The following is a 10,456-nucleotide window of genomic DNA, read 5'->3' on the forward strand; positions in this document are numbered from 1 at the left end:
GGGTCCCAAGGTATGGTCACCGTACTCGCAAGCCGTTCGCTTTGGCTCTGCGAATGGACCAAACCATTTCATGTAAATAGAGGGGGGGTTCTGTGGTCGTTCGTTTTGGCTTTGCGAATGGACCAAACCATTTCATGTAAATAGAAGGGGGGGTTCTGTGGTCGTTCGCTTTGGCTTTGCGAATGGACCAAACCATTGCATGTAAATAGAAGGGGGGTTCTGTGGTCGTTACTGCCACGTGGTTTCAAAGTTTTTGTTGTTGCTTGCACGCATGTTTTTTTTTTTTGCAAGCACGTACGGGCAAGCACGTACGTGCGGGCACGCCCTAGTATATATAAATAGAGGTAATATTGAGTTATGGAATTAATTGCTTTCAACAATGCAAAGGGTGACAAGATATGGGATTTTAATGGGATTTTAATGGGATTTTAATGGGATTGCATTGTGATTCATTGGGATTATCCATTGGGATAATCCACAACGTTTCACTATCGTTGTTGCAACGTTTTGCTCCAACGTTTTGTAAACATTTAAATGTTGGGTTTTGCTGACGTTTCCACAACGTCGCCACAACGTTTCACTATCGTTGTTGCAACGTTTTGCTCCAACGTTTTGTAAACATTTAAATGTTGGGTTTTGCTAACGTTTCCACAACGTCGCTACAACGTTTCACTTTCGTTGTTGCAACGTTTTGCTCCAACGTTTTGTGAACATTTAAATGTTGGGTTTTGCTGACGTTTCCACAACGTCGCCACAACGTTTCACTATCGTTGTTGCAACGTTTTGCTCCAACGTTTTGTGAACATTTAAATGTTGGGTTTTGCTAACGTTTCCACAACGTCGCTACAACGTTTTACTTTCGTTGTTGCAACGTTTTGCTCCAACGTTTTGGGAACATTCAAATGTTGGGTTGTGCTAACGTTTCCACAACGTCGCTACAACGTTTCACTTTCGTTGTTGCAACGTTTTGCTCCAACGTTTTGGGGACACTCAAATATTAAATAAATCGGATAAGAATTCACGAGTTATTTAATTATGAGCGATTAATGAAGTACTTATTTAATTAATTACATTTCTTATTAAATTACAGTAATTACAGTTCCGGTAATTACAGTAATTACAGTAATCATTACTCAGGCACCTTTTGAGTAAGGAAGCTGATATTTGGACATGACACTGACCAAGTGATGTGGCTGTCAAGGAAAATATTGATTTATTGATTAATCATTTAATAAATTAACTCGTTGATTTATAAATGACTTATTTAATTAAAAGTCCTCAGAAATACATCTTCGGATGAAATACTTACAGATTGGTTATGCTATGAGCCAATTGATTAAGGAAAATATTTTGTGATGGCCATATTGGCAATTTCGTGGCCATATTCGTGGCAACTCAGTTAGTGCCACTGCACCTTTAAAATGCATCCCTGCGTTCATTTTTCGATCGATTGAGTTGAAATTTTGAACAATCGGATCTGGACTGTCGCTGTTAACGACTCTAGCACGCACTCGTCCAATCAGGATGGAGCGGTATGGTCCCCGGATTATCACTGCCCGCAGTTTTAATTAGTTTTACTTTTTCTCTTGGTCATATAATTTTGAAGACATGCATGTCATGATAGAGGAAATGTTTGTTCTGTTAAACGGAATAAATGTTGTTTATTTGTGTGGGTGTGTATTTTTGTGTATTTTGGATATATTTTCATGACTAATTCCAGTTATCGTCCTGCAAAATGTCTGCTCGTTCTTTTTCCTTTGAGTCGTAAATTCCTGTTGAACTCTCATTAAAATGCGGAATTAAGTACGCTGTGTGATGATGGAGATCCTTGATGACGAATCAGGAATAGTGAATGAGCAAACAAATATCACGGATGGTACACCGGATAGGGAAAATGTAGATGAAACCCCTTTTGCTCAGGTGCTGTGCAGCGCTGCACAAAGATCCATATGAGCGGGGCCTGGGTGCTGTGTAATTAGTACACAAAGAGCCAATTACTAGGGTGCTGAATAAACACAAAGATCCATTTTTTGGAGCTGGTTCTCCCGGTGCTGTGATTTATTCAAAGAACCAAATCTTGTAAGAATTAAGATATGATTTGTCGACATTATAAATACTTTAATATATGTAACGATTTTGTAACGATCATCCTGCAAAAGGTCTGCTCGTTCTTTTTCCTTTGAGTCGTAAATTCCTGTTGAATTCTCATTAAAATGCGGAATTAAGTACGCTGTGTGATGATGGAGATCCTTGATGACGAATCAGGAATAGTGACTGAGCAAACAAAATAACGAATGCTGCGGCTAGAGCAGTGGAAGCGATTTTTGAATTGTTCAATGATTATTATTCGATATTGTTATGACTTATTGTCAATAGGTATACTAAGTGGCCATGAGGTAGCCTGTTGCTATGTACAGTTTTATTCTATTGTTGATTATACCACATAGCTGTGGTGATAAAGGAAATGTTCGTTTAAATAGATGATTATGATAGGACCATGACTATAAAATCATGATGATTATTATGAATGATATCATAGGGTTCAAATGCAGAATGCTGCATGAACTTGGGAAAGAACTTTCAAGCCCTATGGGATAAATTGGGTATTACAAGCGATGGAGTTTCAAAATTTAGCATGATTGAAGGAATTTGACAGTCCCATTTCAGGAGTTTTACGAAATTTATATTGCCAAGAGATTTTGGGTACTATTAAAAGGAAAATGATGAGATATTTTTCCCAAAGAACTTTAATATCTGCCATCCATTTTGGCTGTCTCACGAATGAAGGATGAGTTGCCTTTAGTGGTTGCAAAGAAAATTTGTGGAGACCAGGCAAAATGGGGAAATATGTCAGATATGACCCTAGGACAGGACGGTGATTCATCAATTAACATGAGGTACGAACCAGAGGTGACGGTCAATGGATGGACCTGTCCTGACATCATTGGGGAAAGGGCTTATGCAAGGAGTCATCCAAAATGATTAATTTGATTTATTGATGAATAGTGATGAATTAATTGAAATTGAATAATTGATTGAATTATTAATTGATTGAATCTAATTGATTGAATTTAATTGAATAAATTTAACTGAATAAATTGAACTGAATAAATTGAATTGAATATATTGATTGTTTGATTGATGAAAATGCGGTCTCAAGAAAGAAGCTTTGATATCTTTGCGAGATATTAACAATGTGGAGACAACCTGGGAAAATTGAGCAAGGTGGTGAGTTTATATACAGATATATATGTGCGGTTACAATTGTGTGATTTCCCCGTCAACAGAGCGGACACCTGAGGATTCACCCATTTCATACTGACCCTCCGGCTCATCTGCAAATACTGATCTGTGAGATTGGATTGTGCAAAAGCCACGGCTGAAGGAGATTCTGTGAAAATCACCGTGTGAACAGGTGGAGAGACCCTTCCTGGAGGTACGAGTGAAGCTTTAGAGGAACAAACTACAACACATCCAACGCTACTTGATAAAAGGCAGAATGGGAAATGGAGCCTGCAAGAATACACAAGGACAACCAGAGATTCCACAAAAAGGTACTTGTACACATCATATGTACGACCGTTATGGTGCAGAAGCTATAAGGCAGGTCGAGAATTGGTATTTGTGGACAAAGGGACATGATGAGGAGTTTCCAAGAGATGGTACATTTGAGCGAAGTCGATTGGAAAGATTGGAACAAAGATTGAAAGCCAGGAAGAGACAGAATCTAACTAGTCTAGTAGGAAGACTAGGTCCCCCTGCACCCCCCGGAGATATACTTCTAATCAGTGTTTCTAGATTGGACAAAATGTGTAGAAAATGACTAGCTATGGCCCCAAGCTGAAAACATGTCCCACATACCATTTTTATGCAAATTACTGCTGCAAATTTTATGCAAAATTATGCAAATTTTATGCAAATTTTTGATGAGGAGTAGAGTTGAGGGGTCTTTGAGGGCTTCATCGAGGTGCTCTCGGTTGCAAGACTGGGTCATTCTGAGAAGCACAGCAGGGTCAGAGATCATGATGTTCTCCTCCTCAGTGAATCTCTCCATCAACAGCCTCTCCATTGCCTCACACACTGTTTTGAGGCAAAAGAGTGACTTTGCGTAGGCCTTTCCACTGAGAACACCTTTGAGAGATCCACTTGTTACTAGTTGTGCCTCAAAGAGAATCTCTGCATATCCAGAACCACGCATCTTGTGTCCAGTGAGCATCCCGATGTAGTTCATGGATGTGTGGAAGGGTCCAATCGTTACTACATGACTAGTAAATTCATTTGGCCAGCGCCAGATGATGGGAAGGGCTTTCATGCAGACACCCAGATCAAATGTATTCAGGACCCATCTCTGACCCACCTCAGCAGTTGCTGCCTCGGAACGCTTCAGTAGCTCACGAACAACTGCGTTGTCTGTGATCGGTTGGTGGATAGGCGTGCAGTAGTCGACTGTTGATTTGCTGGGTGGGGGAGAACCAGTTGCAGAGGTGAAACCCCCTAGCCCAGGCACAGGCTGCAGGCCATTGCCATGCCATGCAGGCACCAGGCACAGACCGATCACAGACAACGCAGTTGTTCGTGAGCTACTGAAGCGTTCCGAGGCAGCAACTGCTGAGGTGGGTCAGAGATGGGTCCTGAATACATTTGATCTGGGTGTCTGCATGAAAGCCCTTCCCATCATCTGGCGCTGGCCAAATGAATTTGCTAGTCATGTAGTAACGATTGGACCCTTCCACACATCCATGAACTACATCGGGATGCTCACTGGACACAAGATGCGTGGTTCTGGATATGCAGAGATTCTCTTTGAGGCACAACTAGTAACAAGTGGATCTCTCAAAGGTGTTCTCAGTGGAAAGGCCTACGCAAAGTCCCTCTTTTGCCTCAAAACAGTGTGTGAGGCAATGGAGAGGCTGTTGATGGAGAGATTCACTGAGGAGGAGAACATCATGATCTCTGACCCTGCTGTGCTTCTCAGAATGACCCAGTCTTGCAACCGAGAGCACCTCGATGAAGCCCTCAAAGACCCCTCAACTCTACTCCTCATCAAAAATTTGCATAAAATTTGCATAATTTTGCATAAAATTTGCAGCAGTAATTTGCATAAAAATGGTATGTGGGACATTTTTTCAGCTTGGGGCCATAGCTAGTCATTTTCTACACATTTTTTCCAATCTAGAAACACTGATTAGAAGTATATCTCCGGGGGGTGCAGGGGGACCTAGTCTTCCTACTAGACTAAACGGTAGACTGGCTTGCATTCCATCTTTGGGATGGTGAATCCAGACAACGGGAACAGCAAGAACGGATAACGGATCTAGAACTTAAAATAAAAAGGATACAGGATACAGTGGAGGAGACAAATGCACAACTGCCCTCGAAATTAGGAATGAAAGTGACGGTTGTCCCATCTGATTTCCAGTTGTCTCCCCAAAAAGGACGGTACAGAGAATTTTTTCGTGTTTCAGGAGACAACGAGAGATTGCAGTGGCAACTCAGGGATGTAGAGATGCAGCCCAGCAATACAAATGCACAGGTGGACAGAGCAGGTAACGACAGAAGCCGGTGCTTCAACTGTGGAGAGATGGGACACTGGATAAGGAGATGCCCATATCTGAGCAGAAGACAATTTCGACAGGGAAACTAAGGACAAAGAAACCAAGGACAAAGAAACCAAGATCAAGGGTACCAGTGCGTACCGGTACCTCAGACAATGATTAGGCCTTCATTGCTGCAAATCCCAAATGATGATTGGCCTCAACAGATTCGATTACTGGACAAACAAGAATAACTGTCGATGATTCTTGGGTCTGAAAAGTTTTCGGAGCAAGAATTATTCATTTTTCTTTTGCTTGTAAGCAAATTAGTAATTAATTGATCACATGCCGAAATTGGATCTTTTATGTTGGGCACACAATTTTAAATTTACAAAGTTGGAACAATTGCTTTGCAAATTTTAAACCAAGGGACAAGGGTCACATGATGATCAGGTGGGAATTTGGGACTATTGTTCCACACGATTGATAAGTCAGTGGTCGACTGACATGTAAATGGGTGTGTAGTCAAATTTGGATAAAATATTGTGGGAACTGAAAGGGTAATTTCAATGTGACATCATAGGGGTTTTCTAAGAATAAACTTTTTGGTCCATTTGTGTATTAGCATTTATAAAAAAATTGAAGGACAAATTTTATGAAATTGAAATAAAATTGACACCCATCTTGATCTGTAAATAATAGTTCCAACGCAAACAAATACGCATAATGCATGTGTGTGTGTATTTTTTGTGTGTCAATGTTAGTGTTTTTTATTGTTTTGTGTATCAATCTTACAAGATTGTTGACACCGACAGTGTGCCTGTCTGGAAATGGATAGTTTTATGTGGATGGGATTGAATATGCAGAGAATCCGTAAAATAAAATAGAAATAAAATTTGATTATGAACATTATCTCTTTTGTCAAGGGAGATGGAATATAAAGATTTGATGTGCTGGGTTATGAGCAGCCATTAATTAATAGTAAAATTGTGAGTAATTTGGGGATTCCATTTTTGATAGAATTTATATGAGAATAACAGCTATTTATGGATATGAGCTTCATAAAAAAGAAATGAGGGAGTACAAAATTATCCAAATTTGGGAGAGGTCTTACACTGACTTCCCAGAATACTCTGCTCATGGATTTATATATATATATAAACTTGAATTTTATCAGCATATAAATTGTGCTGCATGTATGGATGTGTATTAGGCATAGATGATATGGGAAAATAGTAAAGAAAATCTTGCTGATTTGAACTATTGTGAGTTTTAAAACGGAATGCATTGTGCATCTTAAACCAAGGGGCAGACATGAACGCGCTGTTACGTTATTTATACTCAGAACGCGCTGTTACGTGTACCTGCAACATATTTGTTAATCTCGCACACCTATATTGGCATACTGGTGTCAGTAGTACTCACTGGGTGCATAGAAATGGATGAGCAACAGTTAAGGGGGTGTAAAAAACACTTACTTGGATATTTTCTACAAAAGTAGGGGTTTCAATAAGTGGTACCATACACATGGGATTCATCAAATTAAGTTTTGGAGTTCAAACAAAGTCACTGGTTAACAGATGGGAATGGATAGTAAATAAATTCTTCGATGCTGGGTAAATGAAGTGAGATATTACAAAGACTTATTAGAGCTATTGTTCTTCCTTGCAGCAGTGGGAGAAAATTTAGATCCAACATAATGAATCTATAAATGAATGTGATAGGGATAATATCCTCAATTTGTACTAATTATTTGATTGTGGGTAAAGGAATTAATTTATCGTAGTGGATTGTTAACAAGCAGCCTGAAATGTCCTGAGAGTGTGCATCCATGTAATCAGAAATCCCAGATTTGTTTTTTACAAACAACATTTTGGTAGAGATCTTATGTGGACGAATACTTGCTTGGTAGATAAAACGGTACTGCATGTTGGCAGCCACTTCAGTGGCCATTTAGGCCGAACAAATAGGAAAAACTGTAATGAATATGTAATTTACAGATGAGTATTTGGGAAGTAAAAAGGGAATTTATTGATTTGGGAGACAGTTTTCGAAGGTTTATTAAAGTGTTGCAATATGACATTTGGCAAGGAAAATTATTGGATGGGAAAATTAGATCTGTTTATAAAATGAGTTTGTTGACCCATTGAAGTTAATTCTTTGAATTGTTGTTTAATTAGCATTTTGAGTTCAAATTGGAAATAGTTTGGTAGAGCTTTGGTTAAAACCTTTGGTTGCAGTGTTTTGGAACAAATTGATAAACCGTAGGAGGTTGATAAGAATAGAAACAAATATGGACCTAAAATAGAAAGATTGTTATGATGATATGAATAAATACTGAGATTAAAAGATTAAATCAAGTGATGTTGCAAATGAAACAGTAGAATTAAGATAATGGCATAACGACAATGTTATGAGTTGTGTCAATTACAATATCAGTGAACTCATATCACCACGAGTGACACACTGTTAGGAAAAAGAGGGAAAAGAAAAAGTGGAGAGGAATTATGGTAATAATACATTATGTTTAATTTGTTGGTTTGGAAAAATTGTTGTTGGGAATTAGGTATTCCCGTTTGTGATTGTAATCATATACAATTAATTTTCTTAGAGTAGTGCTAAAATACCTGCATGAGTTAATTTTTGAACTATATTAACCTGAAAGCAATTGTGGATGCTATTCTTAGTTTAGTAGTGAAATACATACCTGATTGAATATTATTTGTGTGACGCATATAAATGAATATAACTTTTTGTGTTAAGGAAAAACAACAAATTGTTGAATGTGAAACTGTCGGAAGATATACATGATTATGCTGATTTCATGGTAAGATGCACCCTATCTGATCCAGTGTGTGCGGAAAGCAGATTCAGATGTGACTGAGCATAAGGATAAGACGAGATCACATTTTGGAGGGATTGCTAACGGAATTGGGAAGAAGTTCGAGAAAGAAAATTTGTGGCTAAAAAATGAAGTTAATCGTGGCATACACCCTCTTTCTCAAAGAATGATGAAGACATTCTCCCGTGTAACTTGGAGATGAATGCTTACCTTCACCAAGGAAATTTATGTGACCATTTGCCTGGATCACACTGCAACATATGAAAGAAAGGCGATCACTTACTCTTGTTCGAAGGCTTCGAACATTCACCACATCAGAAGTTGCAGGACAACGACATTTTACCTGCAACCTCTGTGAAATGCGGGGACATATGTTATTACTTCACCAACGTCCGGGGAACCAGCATGGAGCTGCAAAAAACGGCTGTGCCCTTGTCACAACAGCTGTGCACGATTCTGCTGGTTGCTCCTGGTAAGGACCATGAATGACCGGAACACCATGGTCCCAACATCATTGTGAATGCATCCGGCATCCCTGTTCCACATCTTGCTGGCCAATCAACGTCACACCAATACTTGCTGCCCACTCACAATGAGGGAGGAGGCAAGTCGACTACAACTGGGTGAAGGCCTTGTTCAGGAATTACTATGGTTTACAGCAAAAAGTGGCAAGAATGCTACAAGGAGAGCAGGGTCAGTCTATGACTCCGCAATGTTACCACAACAGCGAAATCCTACACGAAGTAGTGCAGGAGCTATGAAGACATTAGGAGAAAATGTTTCATACCAGGATTCAAACACAAGTGATCAGCCCTTCCTTTCAAACAAAGTCAACATTTGTGTGGAGGCAAACGTTTTTTGCCAGATGGTGCAGATGCTTTACAAAACTTGAAAATGAAGTGAAATTGTTGTATCTTGGTGATGGTGAAGTGTTGTTTTGAAAATATATTTGTGATGCAAATGCAATAGATTGAACGATATGGAAGGAGTAAATGACCAACGAAATGTTTTGTGATTCTTGCAGGATGATGGTGTATGCCCAAGGGAATTTGATTACCAAAGTGATTGATTATTTACTTATACTTGTAATGATGTTTACTTGTAGTGATTGATTGTTTACTTATATTGATGTTTAGATTAATGGTTAATATAAACAAAAACAAAAAGATGAGGGAATTGTGGAAGTGTAACTCAGTGTAACTTATTAATTGGCACTGGTAACTTATTAATTAAACTGGTAACGAAGCAGATACATTTTACATGCAAACTCTGTGAAAGACGAGTTTGTAAATGAGTGTCAGGAATGCGCCCGAACATGATAATCTCTTGTCCACCTGGTCACAGCCCCTGGCTGAAGCACCCCCCTATCGTTTGGTAAACGGAACTCACAACAGGAGGGGAGCGAGCTGATACCAGGACTTGGTACATGCATGACCTCGGGGCATTAGCGGAGAGGGGATTAAGTCCAGTTTGTCCATATAAACGAGAGCAAACGTGGAGTCGACAGGACTTGCTACCAAGAGCTCTGACCAACGGGAGTGGCGGAGGAACATCAGCCGAACGAGAAGGATCAGCGAAAAGAGTTAATCTCAGCCATTGAATTATGCGGTATTATTTGGTAAATGGAATGAAGTGAATAACCAGTTAATAAACCAGACCTTTTGTAAACCTGTGTCCGGTCATTGGAGTCTTGAGTCTCTCAGCTACAAATTCCCCTACATTACAATCATAGACTCTGTTTTAGCATCGTTCAGCTGAAGTTTGTTTTGGGTCATCCACGCCTTCACGTCGGCAATACAGCCTTCCAACACTTCAACAGTGGGCACGATTTGTTGAATCGTGCTTCCTTTGTACAGCTGATTGTCATCCGCAAAGGCGTGGTGATCAACTGAATGTCTGGCAACAAGATCAAATAGAGGCTGAGTGTACAAAAGAAAGAGGATAGACCACGATCGACCACGTATCGACAACGATAGACCACGTATCGACCACAATAGACCACGTATAGACCACGATAGACCACGTATCGACCACAATAGACCACGACCGACCACGATAGACCAGGATAGACCACGATCGA

Source organism: Myxine glutinosa, chromosome 12 (assembly GCF_964187855.1).
Source record: "Myxine glutinosa chromosome 12, kmMyxGlut1.1, whole genome shotgun sequence".
NCBI classification, from domain to species: domain Eukaryota; kingdom Metazoa; phylum Chordata; class Myxini; order Myxiniformes; family Myxinidae; genus Myxine; species Myxine glutinosa.